The sequence below is a fragment of the Ranitomeya variabilis genome, chromosome 1, assembly GCF_051348905.1.
Source record: "Ranitomeya variabilis isolate aRanVar5 chromosome 1, aRanVar5.hap1, whole genome shotgun sequence".
NCBI classification, from domain to species: domain Eukaryota; kingdom Metazoa; phylum Chordata; class Amphibia; order Anura; family Dendrobatidae; genus Ranitomeya; species Ranitomeya variabilis.
The window spans coordinates 976,024,601-976,050,284 of record NC_135232.1 but is presented as its reverse complement, the minus strand read 5'-3'; positions in this window follow the sequence as shown (position 1 = coordinate 976,050,284).

Below are 25,684 nucleotides of genomic sequence, written 5' to 3'. Positions count from 1 at the left end.
AAATTTGTATTTTGTATACCACATAAAATCATATAAAATACAATTCAGTTTGTGGGTATAAGTTGAACAAAAGGGGAAAAGGGCACGGTAAGAATACTTTTTCAAGGCACTGTAGCTTTTCAATGATGCATCTGAGCAACACCACATTCCTGGAAGTTCCTGGAATTATAATGAAAAGAGCTTTCCTAAGAATGGGCATTCATGATAATTTTGGAGTGTAAATGCATCTATAAGATGATCAAAAATGAGCTCGCGCAAAAGAAAAATGGATCCACGTACTCCTGCAAATTGACATGTGAATGGCTAAAGATAAAATAAAATCTAAATATGGTCTCATTCAGATATCTTTTTTTCTCATTCGTGAAAAATGTTATTTTTTTTAACTGTGCTATATCAATTTTTGGTTCATGTCATTTTGTACAATCTGTATATGGAACAAAAAGTTTTCAAAGCTTCTATCAGCTACTTTGTTGAAAAGGGACAGCACTTGGATGACACACAGATATTTTTCTCAGACCTACCGGCGTTAACTGGGAAGGGCAAGTTTGATTCATAAATTTGTCACCTAAAAATGTCTCCTTTATCAAGAAAAATCGATTTATGAAAATAATGGACAGGTGACAATAATGACAGTCATGGATAGCGTTTACAAGAATAACGGATATCTAAATGAGGCCACTGTGAAAAAGATAAAAACCTAAGATAAAAAAGATGATGGTAATGATTTATGAGTCCACATGAAATCATTGCATTGTGGTTTTACAACAAGACACAAAAATCATGTATACAGGCCAGTGGCATATGCTCCCCCTTAAGCTGATAGATTTTTTCTTACAAATGTTGTGCCTCTTGTTTTATCTACACAATAACACGATGCATATAAAGGGTTATTTTAAGTTATTATTATACAAGTTTAGTAGAAAGAGTGTGCCTTTCCGAATTCTTTAGAAAGTATATAAATTGTAATCGTAAACTTCATGGCCAAGAATAATAACCTGTAAGATATTTTAGACTTGTGTTTATCAAGAACTGCTTTAAATAAAACAAGAGCATGAGAAAGGATAGTTTTGCTCCCTAAGCCATTAATGGAAATGTTTAGATGTGCTAGTTAGCAATAACTACTGGAAAAAAGGGCCAATTTATATTTTATTATTATGAAAGGTATACTATGCAAAGAAAACACATTCTTCACTAATACAGTTTTACAGTTTAATTGCAAGGCTGTAACTTGGGCCAGTGCACCTCTTTATACAAAACAGTATAATTCATCTTCATAAATTCACTGGTTACCATAATCTAAAAATATAACTAGTACAAAGGCATAACTTCTTTTTTTGCACATGTAGGGATGGCGTGAGTCGAAGTATTCTGCTGTGAGGTGTTCTGTTGTGGGATTCATTTTTTCCTGAGTGAGCTAATACTCACAAGTAGTCAGAAACGAGTATTTGGTCACCTGGTAGGGCTCAGAAGGGAAGGAGCATCATTTGACTTTTGTAGCACAATTATTACTTGAACAGATTGTGGACACCATGTGGCAATCTGAGAGCCTCTGATGTTAAAAAAAAAGCTGAAATTCCTCAAAAGTGACCCCATTTTGGAAACTGCACCCCTTAAAGGATTTTTCTAGAGGCGTAGAGAGAATTGTGAACCCATATGTGATTCATAGAATTTTATAACATTGGGCTATGAAAATGAAAAATTCTGTTTTTTTTCAGGAAGATGTTCCAAATTTCTCATTGGTACAAAGCTAACAATAGAAAATGGACCAAAGAAATTGGTGAACAATTTTTCTTGAGTAAAGCTTATAGGAAACTTCTATTTGGTCTTGAAAGGGAAAATTTAGTTGGAATAGATAGCGGATGCCAAGTCACAGTTGCCGAGCCCCTGAGGGGCTAAAACAGCAGAAATGCCCCACAAGTGACAACATTTGGGGATGGCATCCTTGAAAAAGTTAATTTAGTGGTGTCACAGGTTTTCCATGACAGAGAGGAGCCAGAAGACTGCAGCATCTGATTTGTTATATTCCTGTACTGTTTAGAAGTACTTCACCATCAAATTAAATGGTGCATGTTCCTTTCAGCAGTGCAGGAGTTAATCTACTCACTTCAGAGCTCTTGATAGCTTTCCTGAATTAAGTCTCTCAACAGTTCACTGTTAGCCACTCCCCTCTCCTATATATTATGGGCCCTGACAGATTGCCAGAGCTAGCTTATGCTGCATAGCTAGGAGATGGTGGTTTGTGGTTGTTGTTTGAAAAGGCATTTGGTTGATTTATCTGAGACTGTTGCTAGGTTTTGGATTCCCCTACTTCTCCTACTTTGATTTTACAGCCTTCCACCACTCCCCGGTGTTTACCTCTGTTGTTAGTGTGAGTATTTTTGTATGATTGGTATTTTCCTTTATCCCTACTTGTGTTGTCTTGTTAGTCTGGTTGTTGTATCATGGTACACTACTGCTCCCCTCATCCTTCGGTGGGGGAAGGGTACAGACTGAGCGTGGATTCAGGAGCTAAGGCAAGATATGTGACCCTGGAGTCTTCACCATCAGAAGTAATCTGGGGAACAGGGCAAGCTAGGGCACTCCTTCCAGGGACAGAGAAGCAGCCCCTGGTCCCGGGACAACTGACAACAGAGTCGTGATAATTGGATTGCAGATGTTGCTGGAATTGTTTGGAGATTCCATGTAGTATTGACAGAGCCCTTAAGGTGCCATTAGATCAAAACCACACATAAATTACTAAATTTTACATACTACACCCCTCAATAAATTCTTCTAGTGGTGCAGTGAGCGTATTGACACCACAGGTATATCACATACATTTTTAACATTGGGCAGTTAACAATAAATATTTACATTTATACTACTAAAATATTGCTTTAGCCTCAGATTTTACATTATCCATAGAGAAAATGGTAAAAATGGCCCCAAAATTTGTTACAAAATGTCTACTGAACATCTTGATATATTGAATGTGGCCTTACAGTTCTGTTTGACCACATGGCAAGGCTTGCATGGGAAGAAGCACTATATGACTTTAAAGCAGCAAAAAAACCTCAGGTCAGCTGTTTTGGAAATTGCATCTCTTTGGAAATTCATCTACACGTATATTGAGGATTCTTGATCTAGGCTTATTTTCTAGAAAGAAGAAGCAAACAAGCATCAAAATCACACTAGCATTGTCTTCAGGGGTTTTAGCCATCTTCTCACTCCTTTACACAGATATAAAACTATTTACACATTACTCTCAATCATGTGTACGTACCAATAAAGTTAAACATACATATTAAAAAATTCAGTCTTTTACGAAGGGTCAGTATAAGGTCCAACAAACAAACTTTAATATAAAAAAATGCCATTCATGTGCTTTAAGGAGAACCTATCAGGTTTTTTAACACTTGTAAAGATGTATTTAGTGTTTTATACAAGTGCACTTATTTGTGCAAAATCAAATTACATCTAGCTTCTGTATTTGAATGAACTTGGACTACTCTGGTGAGGCTTTTACTCACCGAGACTAGTCCAGGTTTAGGTGTTGGATATCTTGATGGATTTCTAGAATATTTTATGAAGAACATGTATTGGTTTTGCCCTGAGCTATATGTACAACAGCATGTGCAAGCTGTATGGCTCCTAACTAGGGGGCTGCGTGACCTTTTACACAAATGATTATTATGTGCCTACTGCATCGCCTACTATGATCTTCTACAAAAGTTAAGCAGTAAAAACTCAAGATGATATTTATATGTTGTTAACTTTTAATTTTAAAGAACCTGGTGCACAATTCCTTTGATCTATGATATAAAAGTGTACTTTATTTATTTATTACAATTGATTTATTTATGTATTTACAGAAAAAAAAATATCCAGCTTACCAATTTTGTAGATAAATGAATGTATCTCTTTGGTAATGCTTGGTCAGCAGGCATAAATAAACAACATGTGTAAATTATCCAGCAGCAAATCTGAGGAAAAATAGGAGTTAAAAACATTATTTTATTCAATCCATATTAAAATACAATAATGTGTAGAGTGGCAACTCAGCCTTCCAATCTGAGCCAGGGGTGTGCTGAGCGGTCAGCATCATGCTTGACATCTCAGCTGTCCAATCTGAGGCTAGGACATGCTTAGCTGTTAGTGTTGTGAGTGACAGTCCAGTTGCCCAATCAGGGCCAGGGTGTGCTATAGATTTCACCTGTTCTAAATGATTCCCTGGCTATTTTCCTGGCTGTCTGTCTCTGACTAGTGCCTGTTGTAGCCTTAGTTCAGTGGTGCATGTTTGCTTTGTTCTTCAGTGTTCTGTCTCTGGTCTCTTACTGCCTGACCTTAGACCTTGTCTCTGACCATCCACTTGCCTAGCTCTTTTGTATTGATCTACTACGTTCCAGGAATTCTGACCTAGGACTGTAACATGTCTACCCATTTGCCTTACACCTTTTGTTTATGACAAGCCCTCTAGGTATCAGACCCTGGATCTCTTGACTACCCAACCTCACGAGTTCTCCTTGAGCAATACACTTTCTGCCTATTAGTGACACCTATACTATTAGATTAGGCAGGCTGCCCAGCACTATTTAATTGTACCCCGTGATGACAGAAACACTAGTGCATTAGTTCTGTGACCTGGGCAGGTAAATGCTATTGCTCTTTTTTGCTGTGATAATTCTAAAAATAAAATAATGAAAGACAACTGGTTATCCACTAATGGTTCCTATAAATGTGTAAGGACTAGGACTGCGTACTTGTTTTTGTCTGTTCTTGCCCTTAGTTCTGTTGAATTCTGCCCTTACCCAAAATGGAGTGGCTGGCTGTTATGGTTCTGGTGGTAAGAACACATGAACTGACCTGATAGGTAAACCAAAACATAGGACAAGCTCTGGGGATGTGGGAACTTTACTGACCGCAATCCTGATCCTATCAACACGCACACTATAGGCAGCCGTGGAGCGTTCCTAACTCGGCCTAGACGCCTCTGCACAGCCTGAGAAACTAGCTACCCCTAGAGAGAAACAAAGCCTCACTTGCCTCAGAGAAATTTTCCCCAAAGTGAGAATGGCCCCCACAAATAATGACGGTGAGTTAAGAGGAAAACACAAACATAGAAATGAAATAGGTTTAAGCAAATGAGGCCCGCTAATAACTAAATAGTCAGAGGATAGCAAGGAATCTGTGCGGTCAGTATAAAATACTACAAAAATTATCCACGCAGAGAATACAAAAGACCCCCACACCGACTCACGATGTGAGGGGTGCAACTCCGCACCCCAGAGCTTCCAGCTAGCAATCAAATAGCATATAAGCAAGCTGGACTGAACTCATCATATACTGAGAAACATTTTCAAATAGCAATGAGCAAAAATAGACTAGGATGAACTTAGCTTCTCCACGAGGAGACAGGTCACAAGGGAAGTCCCAGAGAGATCTGAACCAGTACTGAATACAACAACAGCAGGCAACAAGTAAAGGTCCAGGTGGAGTTAAATAGGCAGCAAGCCTAGCAGAAAACGAGGCAGCTGGAGTCCAGCTACAGACCAGCCATAACACTAAAAGCCACCAGAGGGAGCCCAAGAACAGAACTCACAAAGTACCACTCATGACCACAGGAGGGAGCCCGAGAACGGAATTCACAACAGTACCCCCCCCCTTGAGGAGTGGTCACCGAACCCTCACCAGAGCCCCCAGGCCGATCAGGACGAGCCAAATGAAAGGCACAAACCAAATCGGCAGCATGGACATCAGAGGCATCAACCCAGGAATTATCCTCCTGACCATAGCCCTTCCATTTAACCAAGTACTGAAGCCTCCGTCTCGAAATACGAGAATCCAAGATCTTCTCCACCACATACTCCAATTCTCCCTCGACCAACACCGGAGCAGGAGGATCAACAGAAGGAACCACAGGCACCACATACCTCCGCAACAATGACCTATGGAACACATTATGAATGGCAAAAGATGCTGGGAGGTCCAAACGGAATGACACAGGATTGAGGATTTCTGAAATCTTATAAGGACCAATGAAACGAGGTTTAAACTTAGGAGAGGAAACCTTCATAGGAACGTAACGAGATGACAACCATACCAAATCCCCCACACGAAGTCGGGGACCCACACAGCGACGGCGATTAGCAAAGCGCTGAGCCTTCTCCTGTGACAACGTCAAATTGTCCACTACGTGGTTCCAAATCTGCTGCAACCTATCCACCACAGAATCCATCCCAGGACAGTCAGAAGGCTCAACCTGACCTGAGGAAAAACGAGAATGAAAACCAGAATTACAAAAAAAAGGCGAAACCAAAGTAGCAGAACTAGCCCGATTATTGAGGGCGAACTCAGCCAATGGCAAAAAAGTCACCCAATCATCCTGATCAGCAGAAACAAAACATCTCAGATAAGCTTCCAAGGTCTGATTAGTTCGTTCGGTTAGGCCATTTGTCTGAGGATGGAAGGCCGAAGAAAAAGACAAATCAATGCCCATCTTAGCACAAAAGGACTGCCAAAATCTGGACACAAACTGGGATCCTCTGTCAGACACAATGTTCTCTGGAATACCATGCAAACGAACCACATTCTGAAAAAACAGCGGAACCAAATCAGAGGAGGAGGGCAACTTAGGCAAGGGCACCAAATGGACCATTTTAGAAAAACGATCACAAACCACCCAGATGACAGACTTCCTCTGAGAGACTGGAAGATTCGAAATGAAATCCATGGAAATATGCGTCCAAGGCCTCTTCGGGACAGGCAAAGGCAAAATCAATCCACTGGCATGAGAACAGTAAGGCTTGGCCCGAGCACAAATCCCACAGGACTGCACAAAGGAACGCACATCCCGCGACAAGGAAGGCCACCAAAAGGACCTGGCCACCAGATCCCTGGTACCAAAAATCCCAGGATGACCCACCAACACCGAAGAATGAACCTCGGAAATAACTCTACTGGTCCATCTATCCGGGACAAACAGTCTCTCCGGTGGACAACGGTCAGGTCTATCGTCCTGAAATTCCTGCAGCACCCGCCGCAAATCAGGGGAGATGGCAGACAAAATCACCCCCTCTCTGAGGATACCAGCCGGCTCAGAAACTCCCGGAGAGTCAGGCACAAAACTCCTAGAAAAGGCATCAGCCTTCACATTCTTTGAGCCCGGAAGGTACGAAACCACGAAATCAAAACGGGAGAAAAACAGCGACCAACGAGCTTGTCTAGGATTTAACCGCTTGGCAGACTCGAGATAAATCAAATTCTTGTGATCCGTCAAGACCACCACGCGATGCTTGGCTCCCTCAAGCCAATGTCGCCACTCCTCGAATGCCCACTTCATTTCCAACAACTCCCGATTACCAACATCTAGGGTTGAGCGAAACGGGTCGATCATTTTCAAAAGTCGCCGACTTTTGGCTAAGTCGGCGTCTCATGAAACCCGATCCGACCCCTGTGCTTGTCGGCCATGCGGTACGTGACTTTCGCGCCAAAGTCGCGTTTCAATGACGCGAAAAGCGCCATTTCTCAGCCAATGAAGGTGAACGCAGAGTGTGGGCAGCGTGATGACATAGATCCTGGTCCCCACCATCTTAGAGAAGGGCATTGCAGTGATTGGCTTGCTGTCTGCGGCGTCACAGGGGCTATAAAGGGGCGTTCCCGCCGACCGCCATCTTACTGCTGCTGATCTGAGCTTAGGGAGAGGTTGCTGCCGCTTCGTCAGAAGCAGGGAGAGCGTTAGGCAGGGTCCACTAACCACCAAACCGCTTGTGCTGTAGCGATTTCCACTGTCCAACACCACCTTCGGTGTGCAGGAACAGTGGAAGCTATTTTTTTTTTTTTTTCCTCAGCGCTGTAGCTCATTGGGCTGCCCTAGAAGGCTCCGTGATAGCTGTATTGCTGTGTGTACGCCACTGTGGAAACCAACTGCTTTTTTCAAAGCACATATCCTCTTGTTCCTTTCTGCACAGCTATCTTTTTTGTTTGTCCACACTTTTTATTTAATTTGTGCATCAGTCCACTCCTATTGCTGCCTGCCATACCTGGCTTAGATTACTGCAGGGAGATAGTAATTGTAGGACAGTCCCTGTTTTTTTTTTTTTGTTTTTTTTTTGTGGGAGATTAAGATTGGCATTTCTGCTACAGTGCCATCCCTGTGTGTGCCATCTCTCACTGAGTGGGCCATAGAAACCCTATTTATTTTTTCTGTGATTTGTGTTCTAAATTCTACCTCAACACAAAAACACTACATCAATCAGTGGTAGAAAAATATTGGCCTCAGTCAGGGCTTGTGTGCCACTGCTGTGTGTGCTATCTCTTATTCAGTGGGCTATAGAAAGCCTATTTATTTATTTTTTTTCTTATTATTTGGTTTCTAAAGTCTCCCTGAAAAAAAAAAAAAAAAAACTTAAAAAAACAGTGGGAGAGTAATATTGCCCTTTCAGCTTGTGCGCCAGTCTTGACTCCTGGGTGTGCCACCTCTCTCTCTCTAATTGTGGGCCATAGAAAGCCTTTTTTTTTTTTTTTTTTTAATATTATTTGGTTTCTAAAGTCTCCCTGAGAAAAAAAAAAAAATAAATTAGGTGGGAGATTAATATTGACATTAGTGCTTGAGTGACAGTCCTGCGTGTGTGTCATCTCTGTGATTTTGTGCCACAGAAAACAGAGTGTGTAACATTGTGCCTGATTTTCCTTGTGGTCTCACCAACCTGTTAAGGGATATTGAAATCATACTGAAGTTATAGCTCACCGTGTAAGTTGTTTGACAGCAACAAATAAAGTTACTTTGGTTAAGATTTTAAAACAATGAGGAAGTCTGGTGCAAGAGGTCGTCGTGGGCGTTCATTGTCAGCTGGTAATGATGGTAGTGGTAGTGGAGCATCAGGTGGTCGTGGGGATAAAAATATTCCACCTAAGTCTGGAGCTGTGGAGCCAGTTTCGTCGTCAGGCTACACAAGGCCTCGAACGCTCTCTTTTCTGGGAGTAGGAAAACCGCTTTTAAAGGCGGAGCAGCAACAGCAAGTTTTGGCTTACATTGCAGACTCAGCCTCTAGCTCTTTTGCCTCCTCTTCCGAAACTGGTAAATGTAAAAGCAGCGCGTCGCTTGTGGATGTTCACGGTCAGGGACAAGTCGCTTCCTTGTCCTCCTCAGCAAAAACTACAACAAGAGAGAAGGATGCAGCAGGCGACACAACGGGTCACTCCATGGAGCTCTTTACACATACCGTCCCTGGCTTAGAAAGTGAAACATTTAACAGGCCATGCCCATTACAAGTAGATTCTGACATGGAGTGCACTGATGCACAGCCACAGCCAGAGTACTATGCTGCTCCTTTGACTCAGACCACCACATTGCCCTCTCAGGGTACAGATCCACAATCAGACCCTGATGAGACTATGTTGCCCCGCCACGAACGCTATACCACCGACCGACACAGTGACACAGACGAAGTTGCACACGAGCTCGAAGAGGAGGTAATAGATGACCCAGTTATTGACCCCGATTGGCAGCCATTGGGGGAACAGGGTGCAGGCGGCAGTAGTTCAGAAGTGGAGGTGGAGGAGGGGCCGCAGCAGGCATCAACATCGCAACAGGTTCCATCTGCCGGGCCCGTATCTGGCCCAAAACGCGTGTCAAAGCCAAAACCTGTTGGAGGACAGCGTGGCCATCCGGTTAAAGCTCAGTCTGCAATCCCTGAAAAGGGATCCGAGTCTAGGAAGAGTGCAGTCTGGCATTTTTTTAAACAACATCCAACTGATCAGCGCAAAGTCATCTGTCAAAAATGTTCAACTAGCTTAAGCAGAGGTCAGAATCTGAAAAGTCTAAATACTAGTTGCATGCATAGACACTTAACCACCATGCATTTTCAAGCCTGGACTAACTACCAAATGTCCCTTAAGGTTGTAGCACCCTCGGCCAATGAAGCTAGTCAGCAACGCAACATCCCTTCCGTCACTGTAAGGCCACCATTTTCCGCACCACCGGCAGTATCTGTGCAGGTTTCTTTGCCAGCCAAAAGCAGTCAGGGTCAGGGAACCACCAGTTTTGTAGGAGGAAATATTGCATCTAGGGCACCGGCGGAAACAATACCGTCTCCAACCGTCTCTCAGTCTGCCATGTACACCGGCACACCCGAAAGTTCCACGATCTCCAGCTCTCCAGTCCAGCTCACCCTACATGAGACTCTGGTTAGAAAAAGGAAGTACTTATCCTCGCATCCGCGTACACAGGGTTTTAACGCCCACATAGCTAGACTAATCTCGTTAGAGATGATGCCCTACCGGTTAGTTGAAAGCGAAGCTTTCAAAGCCCTGATGGAGTACGCTGAACCACGATACGAGCTACCCAGTCGACACTTTTTTTCCAGAAAAGCCATCCCAGCCCTGCACCAGCATGTTAAACAGCGCATCGTCCATGCACTCAGGCAATCTGTGAGTACAAAGGTGCACCTGACTACAGATGCATGGACCAGTAGGCATGGCCAGGGACGTTATGTGTCCATCACGGCACACTGGGTGAATGTGGTGGATGCAGGGTCCACAGGCGACATCAATTTAGGGACAGTTGTGCCTAGCCCACGGTCTAGGAAACAGTTGGCTGTAGGCGTTCGCACCCCCTCCTCCTCCTCCTCCTCGTCCTCCTGCAGAAGCTACAGCTCTTCCACAGAACGCAGTCTGCCAACCACTCCATCGGCAGATGACACTGTTGCACACCAGTTGTCCCATTATGGGCCAGCTACTGCCAAGCGTCAGCAGGCTGTATTGGCTATGAAGTGTTTGGGCGACAACAGACACACCGCGGAAGTTCTGTCCGAGTTCTTGCAACAAGAAACGCAGTCGTGGCTGGGCACAGTAGATCTTGAGGCAGGCAAGGTAGTGAGTGATAACGGAAGGAATTTCATGGCTGCCATCTCCCTTTCCCAACTGAAACACATTCCTTGCCTGGCTCACACCTTAAACCTGGTGGTGCAGTGCTTATTGAAAACTTATCCTGGGTTCTCCGACCTGCTCCTCAAAGTGCGTGCACTTTGCTCACATATCCGACGTTCGCCTGTACACGCCAGCCGTATGCAGACCTATCAGCGGTCTTTGAACCTTCCCCAGCATCGCCTCATCATAGACGTTGCAACAAGGTGGAACTCAACACTGCACATGCTTCAGAGACTGTGCGAACAGAGGCGTGCTGTTATTTATTTGTGGGAGGATACACGGGCAGGCAGTAGGATGGCAGACATGGAGTTGTCAGGTGTGCAGTGGTCTAAGATACAAGACATGTGTCAAGTCCTTCAGTGTTTTGAGGAATGCACACGGCTGGTTAGTGCAGACAACGCCGTAATAAGCATGAGCATCCCCCTAATGCGTCTGCTGATGCAAAGTTTGACGCACATAAAGGAGCAGGCGTCTGCACCAGAGGAAGAGGAAAGCCTTGATGACAGTCAGCCATTGTCTGGTCAGGGCAGTGTACAGGACGAGGTAGCGGGCGAAGAGGAGGTGGAGGACGAGGAGGATGATGGGGATGAGTATATTTTTAATGCCGAACCTTTCCCGGGGGCACAGGAAATTGGTTGCGTGTCACGGCCGGGTTCTGGTTTTTTGAGGGACACAAGTGACGTAGATTTGCCTGCAACTGCCCCTCAACCAATCACAACCGGAGATTTGACAACTGGAACTTTGGCCCACATGGCGGATTATGCCTTACGTATCCTAAAAAGGGACACACGCATTACGAAAATGATGAACGATGACGATTACTGGTTGGCCTGCCTCCTTGATCCACGCTATAAAGGCAAATTGCAAAATATTATGCCACATGAGAACTTGGAACTAATATTAGCAACCAAACAATCAACTCTTGTTGACCGTTTGCTTCAGGCATTCCCAGCACACAGCGCACGTGATCGTTCTCACACGAGCTCCAGGGGGCAGCAGACTAGGAGTGTTAGGGGTGCACACATCAGAAGTGGCGTTGGACAGAGGGGTTTTCTGACCAGGTTGTGGAGTGATTTTGCTATGACCGCAGACAGGACAGGTACTGCTGCATCAATTGAAAGTGACAGGAGACAACATTTGTCCAGTATGGTTACTAACTATTTTTCATCCCTTATCGATGTTCTCCCTCAACCGTCATTCCCATTTGATTACTGGGCCTCCAAATTAGACACCTGGCCAGAATTGGCAGAATATGCATTGCAGGAGCTTGCTTGCCCGGCAGCAAGTGTCCTATCAGAAAGAGTATTCAGTGCTGCAGGTTCAATATTAACCGAAAAAAGGACTCGTCTGGCTACCCAAAATGTTGACGATCTAACATTCATTAAAATGAACCACAACTGGATTTCGAAATCTTTTGCCCCACCTTGCCCGGCCGACACCTAGCTTTCCTATGAAAAGCTCTTGCCTGTGAATTACTTTTCTAATGTCTAATTTGCTGCAGCTGATTGTACAGCATACGACATGTTTACACCTCCCTAAATGGCAAAACTCCCCACACGGGGCCGTGGTATCGCGACTTGGCGCAAGCACCCGTGAGACTGCTGTTTGTCTGAAGAGGTGGGTGTGCTCGCTTTTGGTTGACGGCATTGCTACTGGGTCCCTCATAGTACAATGTAGTGTCTCTGGCGGTGGCGGTGCGCACCCAACGTCAGACACACCGTTGTAACATGAGGGGCCCTGGGGCGGTCCCGCCGGCCTCAAGAGAGTTCCCCCCTACCCCAGCTCAAAATGTGCTCTACCACGTGCAAAATTATGTCGCACAGCTCCACCAATCTTTAGTCTATTCGCTGACATCATTCAATGTCTGGCACTGACAATACAAATTTGTAGACATCTATGATGCAACTTAAAGTAGTCTGTGTCTGTGTCCTATATTGGCACCATTAAATAGTTACTGCCAAATTACTATGTCAGAAACTCAGTAGATGAGCCCACCCCTGTACCTAAGTATGCCACCTTTTTTTTTGTTTTGGTTGTTTTGCGAGACATTAACATCTATTTATATTTTGGGAGTACTGGGACAGACACTCCTTGCACTACTCCTCCACTCACCACCAAGCTGCCTGTGTATCCATGTAACCGCTGTAAAGCTGCCATGAGCCTATTGTTTGTTATTTTAGGCCTTTGATAGCCTGTCTGCGGTCCCTACTTTGAATACTCCTCCACTCATCACCAGCTGCCTGCCCGTGTATCCATGTAACCGCTGTAAAACTGCCATGAGCCTATTGTTTGTTATTTTAGGCCTTTGATAGCCTGTCTGCGGTCCCTACTTTAAATACTCCTCCACTCACCACCAAGCTGCCTGTGTATCCATGTAACCGCTGTAAAACTGCCATGAGCCTATTGTTTGTTATTTTAGGCCTTTGATAGCCTGTCTGCGGTCCCTACTTTAAATACTCCTCCACTCATCACCAGCTGCCTGCCCGTGTATCCATGTAACCGCTGTAAAACTGCCATGAGCCTATTGTTTGTTATTTTAGGCCTTTGATAGCCTGTCTGCGGTCCCTACTTTAAATACTCCTCCACTCATCACCAGCTGCCTGTGTATCCATGTAACTGCTGTAAAACTGCCATGAGCCTATTGTTTGTTATTTTAGGCCTTTGATAGCCTGTCTGCGGTCCCTACTTTAAATACTCCTCCACTCATCACCAGCTGCCTGCCCGTGTATCCATGTAACCGCTGTAAAACTGCCATGAGCCTATTGTTTGTTATTTTAGGCCTTTGATAGCCTGTCTGCGGTCCCTACTTTAAATACTCCTCCACTCACCACCAAGCTGCCTGTGTATCCATGTAACCGCTGTAAAACTGCCATGAGCCTATTGTTTGTTATTTTAGGCCTTTGATAGCCTGTCTGCGGTCCCTACTTTAAATACTCCTCCACTCATCACCAGCTGCCTGCCCGTGTATCCATGTAACCGCTGTAAAACTGCCATGAGCCTATTGTTTGTTATTTTAGGCCTTTGATAGCCTGTCTGCGGTCCCTACTTTAAATACTCCTCCACTCACCACCAAGCTGCCTGTGTATCCATGTAACCGCTGTAAAACTGCCATGAGCCTATTGTTTGTTATTTTAGGCCTTTGATAGCCTGTCTGCGGTCCCTACTTTAAATACTCCTCCACTCATCACCAGCTGCCTGCCCGTGTATCCATGTAACCGCTGTAAAACTGCCATGAGCCTATTGTTTGTTATTTTAGGCCTTTGATAGCCTGTCTGCGGTCCCTACTTTAAATACTCCTCCACTCATCACCAGCTGCCTGCCCGTGTATCCATGTAACCGCTGTAAAACTGACATGAGCCTATTGTTTGTTATTTTAGGCCTTTGATAGCCTGTCTGCGGTCCCTACTTTAAATACTCCTCCACTCATCACCAGCTGCCTGCCCGTGTATCCATGTAACCGCTGTAAAACTGCCATGAGCCTATTGTTTGTTATTTTAGGCCTTTGATAGCCTGTCTGCGGTCCCTACTTTAAATACTCCTCCACTCACCACCAAGCTGCCTGTGTATCCATGTAACCGCTGTAAAACTGCCATGAGCCTATTGTTTGTTATTTTAGGCCTTTGATAGCCTGTCTGCGGTCCCTACTTTAAATACTCCTCCACTCATCACCAGCTGCCTGCCCGTGTATCCATGTAACCGCTGTAAAACTGCCATGAGCCTATTGTTTGTTATTTTAGGCCTTTGATAGCCTGTCTGCGGTCCCTACTTTAAATACTCCTCCACTCATCACCAGCTGCCTGCCCGTGTATCCATGTAACCGCTGTAAAACTGCCATGAGCCTATTGTTTGTTATTTTAGGCCTTTGATAGCCTGTCTGCGGTCCCTACTTTAAATACTCCTCCACTCACCACCAAGCTGCCTGTGTATCCATGTAACCGCTGTAAAACTGCCATGAGCCTATTGTTTGTTATTTTAGGCTTTTGATAGCCTGTCTGCGGTCCCTACTTTAAATACTCCTCCACTCATCACCAGCTGCCTGCCCGTGTATCCATGTAACCGCTGTAAAACTGCCATGAGCCTATTGTTTGTTATTTTAGGCCTTTGATAGCCTGTCTGCGGTCCCTCCTTCCACTAGGCCTCCACTGACCAGACCACTGCTGCCCGTGTACCCCTGGAACCAATTTTAAAGTGCCTACAGCCAGCCCATTTTATTGTGTTAGGCCTTCGAAGCCTGTCTGCGGTCCCTCCTTCCACTTGGCCTCCACTGACCAGACCACTGCTGCCCGTGTACCCCTGGAACCAATTTTACAGTGCCTACAGCCAGCCCATTTTATTGTGTTAGGCCTTCGAAGCCTGTCTGCGGTCCCTCCTTCCACTAGGCCTCCACTGACCAGACCACTGCTGCCCGTGTACCCCTGGAACCAATTTTAAAGTGCCTACAGCCAGCCCATTTTATTGTGTTAGGCCTTCGAAGCCTGTCTGCGGTCCCTCCTTCCACTAGGCCTCCACTGACCAGACCACTGCTGCCCGTGTACCCCTGGAACCAATTTTAAAGTGCCTACAGCCAGCCCATTTTATTGTGTTAGGCCTTTGAAGCCTGTCTGCGGTCCCTCCTTCCAATAGGCCTACACTGACAAAGGTACACCTGACAACAGACACATGGACCTGTAGGCATGGCCACGGAAGGTTACGTGTCCTTTGTGGCTCAATGGGTTAATGTATTGGATGCATGGTCCACACAGGGGACAGCCTGCTAAGTCTGTATGCAGTCCCTAATTCAAGTTGTCCTCAACTGAATAAAGCTGAGCTTCAACCTTCTGGCTCTCATTAAGTGTTTTTTAAAAAACAAAATGGTGGTTAGGGCCTACTAACGGCTTCTGCCCCTCCCTGGTGTTGCCCTCAACTGAATAAAGCTGAGCTTCTACCTTCCGGCTCTGATTAACTGCTGTTTTTAAACACATTGCTGGTTCCGGCCTACTAACGGTGTCTGCCCCTGCCTGGTGTTGCCCTCAACTGAATAAAGCTGAGCTTCAACCTTCTGGCTCTCATTAAGTGTTTTTTAAAAAACAAAATGGTGGTTAGGGCCTACTAACGGCTTCTGCCCCTCCCTGGTGTTGCCCTCAACTGAATAAAGCTGAGCTTCTACCTTCCGGCTCTGATTAACTGCTGTTTTTAAACACATTGCTGGTTCCGGCCTACTAACGGTGTCTGCCCCTGCCTGGTGTTGCCCTCAACTGAATAAAGCTGAGCTTCAACCTTCTGGCTCTCATTAAGTGTTTTTTAAAAAACAAAATGGTGGTTAGGGCCTACTAACGGCTTCTGCCCCTCCCTGGTGTTGCCCTCAACTGAATAAAGCTGAGCTTCTACCTTCCGGCTCTGATTAACTGCTGTTTTTAAACACATTGCTGGTTCCGGCCTACTAACGGTGTCTGCCCCTGCCTGGTGTTGCCCTCAACTGAATAAAGCTGAGCTTCAACCTTCTGGCTCTCATTAAGTGTTTTTTAAAAAACAAAATGGTGGTTCCGGCCTACTAACGGTGTCTGCCCCTGCCTGGTGTTGCCCTCAACTGAATAAAGCTGAGCTTCAACCTTCTGGCTCTCATTAAGTGTTTTTTAAAAAACAAAATGGTGGTTAGGGCCTACTAACGGCTTCTGTCCCTCCCTGGTGTTGCCCTCAACTGAATAAAGCTGAGCTTCTACTGTTGTGAATTTGGATTTTGGGCTCCCCCGGTGGCCACTGGTGGAATTGAACTTGTGTCATCATCTTTCCTGTTCACCTGTTCTCATCAGATCTGGGTGTCGCTATATAATCTGGCTTCTCTGTTAGTTGCTTGCCGGTCAACAATGTTATCAGAAGCCTCTCTGTGCTTGTTCCTGCTCCCAGACATCTACTAGATAAGTTGGACTTTCGTCCATGTTTGTTTTTGCTTTTTGGTTCCAGTTCACAGCTGCAGTTTCGTTACTGTGTCTGGAAAGCTCTTGTTGATCAGGAATTGCCACTCTGGTATTATGAGTTAATGCCAGAGTCCTAAAGTAATTTCTGGATGGTGTTTTGTTAGGGTTTTCTGCTGACCATGAAAGTGTTCTTTCTGTCTTCTGCTATCTAGAAAGCGGACCTCAAATTTGCTAAAACTATTTTCCTGCTGTGTTTGTTATTTCATCTAAAATCACCGCCAATATATGTGGGGGGCCTCTGTCTCCTTTTTGGGCATTTCTCTAGAGGTGAGCCAGGTCTTATATTTCCCTCTGCTAGCATTATTTAGTTCTCCGGCCGGCGCTGGGCATATAGGGATAAAAAGTAGGACATGCTACCTGGCTACTTCTAGTTGTGCGGTAGGTTTAGTTCATGGTCAGTACAGTTCCCATCTTCCAAGAGCTTGTTCCTATATAGGCTTATGCAATGTTCTCTAGCCATGGAGATCATGACAGTTTGACCGGACCACTAAAGGGTTAATTCCTTGGCTGAGAAAGGAGTGAAATAAGAAGTCTGCTGAGAGTTTTTTTTTTTTTTTTTTTTTGTGCTCTTAATTGGATCATTTGCCAGTTTGTCTATGCTGCAGTCTTTCTTTTTTTTCTCTCTCCTTTTAATCTTTGAATGGCTCTGTGTTCACCTGTTTATTATGGATCTTCAGAGTGTAACTGCAGGTTTGAATAATCTCACCACGAAAGTACAAAATTTGCAAGATTTTGTTGTTCATGCTCCGGTATCTGAACCGAGAATTCCTTTGCCGGAATTTTTCTCGGGGAATAGATCTGGTTTTCAGAATTTTAGAAATAATTGCAAGTTATTTTTGTCCCTGAAATCTCGTTCTGCCGGGGACCCTGCACAGCAGGTTCGGATTGTGATTTCTCTGCTCCGTGGCGACCCTCAAGACTGGGCTTTTTCATTGGCACCAGGGGATCCTGCGTTGCGCAGTGTAGATGCGTTTTTTCTGGCCTTGGGGTTGCTTTATGACGAACCTCATTTGGAACTTCAGGCAGAAAAAACTTTGATGTCCCTATCTCAGGGGCAAGATGAAGCTGAAATTTACTGCCAGAGATTCCGTAAATGGTCTGTGCTTACTCAGTGGAATGAGTGTGCCTTGGCGGCTACTTTCAGAGAGGGTCTCTCTGATGCCATTAAGGATGTTATGGTGGGGTTCCCTGTGCCTGCGGGTCTGAATGAGTCCATGACAATAGCTATTCAGATCGATAGGCGTCTGCGGGAGCGCAAACTGGTGCACCATCTGGCGGTGTCCACTGAGAAGACGCCAGAAAGTATGCAGTGTGATAGAATTCTGTCCAGAAGCGAGCGGCAGAATTTTAGACGGAAAAATGGGTTGTGTTTCTATTGTGGGGATTCTACTCATGTTATATCAGCATGCTCTAAGCGTACTAAAAAGCTTGATAAGTCTGTTTCCATTGGCACTTTACAGTCTAAGTTTATTTTGTCTGTGACCCTGATTTGCTCTTTGTCATCTATTACCACGGACGCCTATATCGACTCTGGCGCCGCTTTGAGTCTTATGGATTGGTCCTTTGCCAATCGTTGTGGGTATGATTTAGAGCCTTTGGAGACTCTTATTCCTCTGAAGGGGATTGACTCCACCCCATTGGCTAATAATAAACCACAATACTGGACACAAGTAACTATGCGTATTAATCCGGATCACCAGGAGATTATTCGTTTTCTGGTGCTGTATAATCTACATGATGATTTGGTGCTAGGATTGCCATGGCTGCAGTCTCACAACCCAGTCCTTGACTGGAGAGCTATGTCTGTGTTGAGCTGGGGATGTAAGGGGACTCATGGGGACGTACCTTTGGTTTCCATTTCATCATCTATCCCCTCTGAAATCCCTGAGTTCCTGTCTGATTATTGTGACGTCTTTGAAGAACCCAAGCTGGGTTCACTACCTCCGCACCGTGAGTGCGATTGTGCTATAGATTTAATTCCGGGTAGTAAATACCCAAAGGGTCGTTTATTTAATCTGTCTGTGCCTGAACATGCTGCTATGCGAGAATATATAAAGGAGTCCTTGGAAAAGGGACATATTCGTCCATCGTCATCTCCCTTAGGAGCCGGCTTTTTCTTTGTGTCAAAAAAAGACGGCTCTTTGAGACCATGTATTGATTATCGGCTTTTGAATAAAATCACGGTTAAATATCAATACCCATTGCCGTTGCTGACTGATTTGTTTGCTCGCATAAAGGGGGCCAAGTGGTTCTCTAAGATTGATCTCTGTGGGGCGTATAATTTGGTGCGGATCAGGCAGGGGGATGAGTGGAAAACCGCATTTAATACGCCCGAGGGCCACTTTGAGTATTTGGTGATGCCTTTTGGTCTTTCTAATGCCCCTTCAGTCTTCCAGTCCTTTATGCATGATATTTTCCGCGATTTTTTGGATAAATTTATGATAGTGTATCTGGATGATATTCTGATTTTTTCGGATGACTGGGACTCTCATGTCCAGCAAGTCAAGAGGGTTTTTCAGGTTTTGCGGTCTAATTCTCTGTGTGTCAAGGGTTCTAAGTGTGTTTTTGGGGTTCAGAGAATTTCCTTTTTGGGATATATTTTTTCTCCCTCTTCCATTGAGATGGATCCTGTCAAGGTTCAAGCTATTTGTGATTGGACGCAGCCCTCTTCTCTTAAAAGTCTTCAGAAATTTTTGGGCTTTGCCAACTTTTATCGTCTATTTATTGCTGGTTTTTCGGATGTCGTTAAGCCATTGACCGATTTGACTAGACAGGGTGCTGATGTTGCTAATTGGTCCCCTGATGCTGTGGAGGCTTTTCAGGAGCTTAAGCGCCGTTTTTCTTCTGCCCCTGTGTTGCGTCAGCCTGATGTGGCTCTTCCTTTTCAGGTTGAGGTCGACGCTTCTGAGATCGGAGCTGGGGCAGTGTTGTCGCAGAAAAGTTCTGACTGCTCCGTGATGAGGCCTTGTGCCTTCTTTTCCCGTAAATTTTCGCCCGCTGAGCGGAATTATGATGTTGGGAATCGGGAGCTTTTGGCCATGAAGTGGGCGTTTGAGGAGTGGCGCCATTGGCTTGAGGGGTCCAGACATCAGGTGGTGGTATTGACTGACCACAAAAATTTGATTTATCTTGAGACCGCCAGGCGCCTGAATCCTAGACAGGCGCGCTGGTCATTATTTTTTTCTCGGTTTAATTTTGTGGTGTCATACCTACCGGGTTCTAAGAATGTTAAGGCGGATGCCCTTTCTAGGAGTTTTGAGCCTGATTCACCCGGCAACTCTGAGCCCACAGGTATCCTTAAGGATGGAGTTATTTTGTCAGCCGTTTCTCCAGACCTGCGGCGGGCCTTGCAGGAGTTTCAGGCGGATAGACCGGATCGTTGTCCGCCTGATAGGCTGTTTGTTCCTGATGATTGGACCAGTAGAGTCATCTCTGAGGTGCATTCTTCTGCATTGGCAGGTCATCCTGGAATTTTTGGTACCAGGGATTTGGTGGCAAGATCCTTCTGGTGGCCTTCCCTGTCACGAGATGTGCGAGGCTTTGTGCAGTCTTGTGACGTTTGTGCTCGGGCCAAGCCTTGTTGTTCTCGGGCTAGTGGATTATTGTTGCCCTTGCCTATTCCTAAGAGGCCTTGGACGCACATCTCGATGGATTTTATTTCAGATCTGCCTGTTTCCCAGAAAATGTCTGTCATCTGGGTGGTGTGTGACCGTTTTTCTAAGATGGTCCATTTGGTTCCCCTGCCCAAATTGCCTTCTTCTTCCGAGTTGGTTCCCCTGTTTTTTCAAAATGTTGTTCGTTTGCATGGTATTCCTGAGAATATCGTTTCTGACAGAGGAACCCAATTTGTGTCTAGATTTTGGCGGGCATTCTGTGCTAGGATGGGCATAGATTTGTCTTTTTCGTCTGCTTTTCACCCTCAGACTAATGGCCAGACCGAGCGGACTAATCAGACCCTGGAGACATATCTGAGGTGTTTTGTGTCTGCTGACCAGGATGATTGGGTTGCTTTTTTGCCATTGGCGGAGTTCGCCCTCAATAATCGGGCCAGCTCTGCCACCTTGGTGTCCCCGTTTTTCTGTAATTCGGGGTTCCATCCTCGATTTTCCTCCGGTCAGGTGGAGTCCTCGGATTGTCCTGGAGTGGATGCGGTGGTGGAGAGATTGCATCATATTTGGGGGCAGGTGATGGACAATTTGAAGTTGTCCCAGGAGAAGACTCAGCTTTTTGCCAACCGTTACCGTCGTGTTGGTCCTCGGCTTTGTGTTGGAGATTTGCTGTGGTTGTCTTCTCGTTTTGTCCCTATGAGGGTCTCTTCTCCTAAGTTTAAGCCTCGGTTCATCGGTCCGTATAAAATATTGGAGATTCTTAACCCTGTTTCCTTCCGTTTAGACCTCCCTGCATCCTTTTCCATTCATAACGTTTTTCATCGGTCGTTATTGCGCAGGTATGAGGTACCTGTTGTGCCTTCCGTTGAGCCTCCTGCTCCGGTGTTGGTTGAGGGTGAGTTGGAGTACGTTGTGGAGAAAATCCTAGACTCCCGTGTTTCCAGACGGAGACTCCAGTATTTGGTCAAGTGGAAGGGATACGGCCAGGAGGATAATTCTTGGGTCACTGCATCTGATGTTCATGCCTCCGATCTGGTTCGTGCCTTTCATAGGGCCCATCCTGATCGCCCTGGTGGTTCTGGTGAGGGTTCGGTGCCCCCTCCTTGAGGGGGGGGTACTGTTGTGAATTTGGATTTTGGGCTCCCCCGGTGGCCACTGGTGGAATTGAACTTGTGTCATCATCTTTCCTGTTCACCTGTTCTCATCAGATCTGGGTGTCGCTATATAATCTGGCTTCTCTGTTAGTTGCTTGCCGGTCAACAATGTTATCAGAAGCCTCTCTGTGCTTGTTCCTGCTCCCAGACATCTACTAGATAAGTTGGACTTTCGTCCATGTTTGTTTTTGCTTTTTGGTTCCAGTTCACAGCTGCAGTTTCGTTACTGTGTCTGGAAAGCTCTTGTTGATCAGGAATTGCCACTCTGGTATTATGAGTTAATGCCAGAGTCCTAAAGTAATTTCTGGATGGTGTTTTGTTAGGGTTTTCTGCTGACCATGAAAGTGTTCTTTCTGTCTTCTGCTATCTAGAAAGCGGACCTCAAATTTGCTAAAACTATTTTCCTGCTGTGTTTGTTATTTCATCTAAAATCACCGCCAATATATGTGGGGGGCCTCTGTCTCCTTTTTGGGCATTTCTCTAGAGGTGAGCCAGGTCTTATATTTCCCTCTGCTAGCATTATTTAGTTCTCCGGCCGGCGCTGGGCATATAGGGATAAAAAGTAGGACATGCTACCTGGCTACTTCTAGTTGTGCGGTAGGTTTAGTTCATGGTCAGTACAGTTCCCATCTTCCAAGAGCTTGTTCCTATATAGGCTTATGCAATGTTCTCTAGCCATGGAGATCATGACATTCTACCTTCCGGCTCTGATTAACTGCTGTTTTTAAACAAAATGGTGGTTCCGGCCTACTAACGGTGTCTGCCCCTGCCTGGTGTTGCCCTCAACTGAATAAAGCTGAGCTTCAACCTTCTGGCTCTCATTAAGTGTTTTTTAAAAAACAAAATGGTGTTTAGGGCCTACTAACGGTGTCTGCCCCTCCCTGGTGTTGCCCTCAACTGAATAAAGCTGAGCTTCAACCTTCTGGCTCTCATTAAGTGTTTTTTAAAAAACAAAATGGTGGTTAGGGCCTACTAACGGTGTCTGCCCCTCCCTGGTGTTGTCCTCAACTGAACAAAGCTGAGCTTCCACATTCTGGCTTTCGGCCTATACTATCAGATATTAAACTGCATTTGGCCTACTAGTGTGGTTAGGCCCTTGAAACAGTGTCTGCTGCTCTTGGGTTTGCTACTCCACTGAACAAAGCAATGCCGCCTGTTTAGTCCTGTTACCAATTTTGATCTGCATTTAGCCTACTTTATTCTTTGGCCCTATATCTGTTTCCTCATCATCCTGCCCATTGCCCAGCCACTGCTAGATGAGTCTGCTGGTACATTGACCTAGAACACTACATTCCCCTTGTACTCTACACAGCCAGAATCTGACCCTGCTGAAAGTAAGGTTCCCCTTCCCGCATATTATACCACCTTACACAGGGACAAAGAGGAAGGTGCAGATGAAAGTGCAGGTTCCTTCATCAGGTGGGGGGCATACTCGTTGGCGACGTCACTGGCACAGGGCCACTCAGAGTACGCAAAAGTGTCGCTGCTGGTGGGAGGCGCCCCCGCCATGCAAACACACCGCCGTACTTTGAGGGGCCCTGTGCCAGTGCCAATGCGAACGAGTGGGCCCCCCCTGCTTGCTCAGGATCACAGCACTTGCAACGTTGAAATACTTACCTCTCCCTGCTCCACCGCCATGACGTAGTCCATGTTTCCTGGGCCCACTAAAACCTTGAACCAGCCCTACCCCCACAACTTTTGCCAAATGACCCCCAATTTCCAGTGCCCAACTATTATTATAAAGTTAATTAAGATTGACAAGCTTCAGAAAACAAGAATGGATGTTTTTGGCAGTAAAATGTGCACTGTAGGTGTTTTCCTGGCCTCCACTCACTGCCGGCTATGCTTCCCCATTGACTTGCATTGGGTTTCGTGTTTCGGTCGATCCCCGACTTTTAGCGATAATCGGCCGACTTCACTCGACTCGACTCTGGACTAAATCGGGTTTCACAAAACCAGACTCGATCTTAAAAAAATGAAAGTCGCTCAACCCTACCAACATCATAATTCCGCTCGGCAGGCGAAAACTTTTTTGAAAAGAAAGCACATGGTCTCATCACCGAGCCATCAGAGCTTCTCTGTGACAAGACAGCCCCTGCTCCAATCTCAGAAGCATCAACCTCGACCTGAAAGGGAAGAGAGACATCAGGCTGACGCAAGACAGGAGCCGAAGAATACTGACGTTTCAGCTCCTGAAAGGCCTCAACGGCCGCAGAAGACCAATTCATCACATCAGCACCCTTTCTAGTCAAATCCGTCAAAGGTTTAACCACACTAGAAAAATTTGTGATGAAGCAACGGTAAAAATTAGCAAAGCCCAAGAACTTCTGAAGACTCTTCACCGATGTAGGTTGAGTCCAGTCATAGATGGCCTGGACTTTAACTGGATCCATCTCGATAGTAGAAGGGGAAAAAATAAAGCCCAAAAAGGAAACCTTCTGGACTCCAAAGAGACATTTAGAGCCCTTCGCAAACAAGGCATTGGCACACAGGACCTGAAACACCATCCTGACCTGCTTCACATGAGACTCCCAATCATCAGAAAAGACCAAAATATCATCCAGGTACACAATCATAAATCTATCCAGATACTCTCGGAAGATGTCGTGCATGAAGGACTGAAACACGGAAGGGGCATTAGAAAGCCCAAAAGGCATCACCAAGTACTCAAAATGACCTTCGGGCGTATTAAATGCTGTTTTCCATTCATCGCCCTGCTTTATACGCACAAGATTATAAGCTCCTCGAAGATCTATCTTGGTGAACCAACTAGCCTCCTTAATCCGAGCAAACAGATCGGACAGCAGAGGCAAAGGGTACTGAAATTTGACCGTGATTTTATTTAGAAGGCGATAATCTATACAGGGTCTCAGAGAACCATCCTTCTTGGCCACAAAAAAGAACCCTGCACCCAAAGGTGACGAGGACGGACGAATATGCCCTTTCTCCAAAGACTCCTTTATATAAGTCCGCATAGCGGTATGTTCTGGTACAGATAAATTAAAAAGTCGACCCTTAGGGAACTTACTACCAGGAATCAAATTTATAGCACAATCACAATCCCTATGAGGAGGTAGGGCACTGGATTTGGGCTCATCAAATACATCCTGGTAATCTGACAAAAATTCAGGGACTTCAGAAGGAGTAGAAGAAGCAATTGACACCAAAGGAACATCGCCATGTACCCCTTGACAACCCCAACTTGACACAGACATTGCTTTAAAATCCAGGACTGGATTATGAACCTGCAGCCATGGCAGACCCAACACGACAACATCATGCAAATTATGTAACACCAGAAAGCGAATAACCTCCTGATGTGCAGGGGTCATGCACATAGTCACTTGAGTCCAGTACTGAGGCTTATTCTTGGCCATTGGCGTAGCATCAATCCCCTTTAGTGGAATAGGGAATTGCAATGGCTCCAAGATAAAACCACAGCGCCTGGCAAATGACAAATCCATCAAATTCAGGGCAGCACCCGAATCCACAAAAGTCATAACAGAGTAGGATGACAGAGAGCAAATCAAAGTAACAGACAAAATGAATTTAGGCTGTACAGTACCAATGGTGACAGACTTAGCGAACCTTTTTGTGCGCTTAGAACAGTCAGAGATAACATGAGTGGAGTCACCACAGTAAAAGCACAACCCATTCTGACGTCTATGATTTTGCCGTTCAATTCTGGTCAGAATCCTGTCACATTGCATAGACTCAGGCTTCTGTTCAGAAAAAACCACCAGATGGTGCACCGGTTTGCGCTCCCGCAAACGCCGATCAATCTGAATGGCCAAAGACATTGACTCATTCAGACCCGCAGGCGTGGGGAACCCCACCATAACATCCTTAAGGGCTTCAGAAAGACCCTTTCTGAAAATCGCTGCCAGGGCACACTCATGCCACTGAGTGAGCACAGACCACTTCCTAAACTTCTGACAGTAAACCTCTGCTTCATCCTGACCCTGAGAGAGAGCCAGCAAAATCTTTTCTGCCTGGTCCACTAGATTAGGTTCCTCATAAAGCAATCCAAGCGCCAAAAAAAACGCATCCACATTTAGCAATG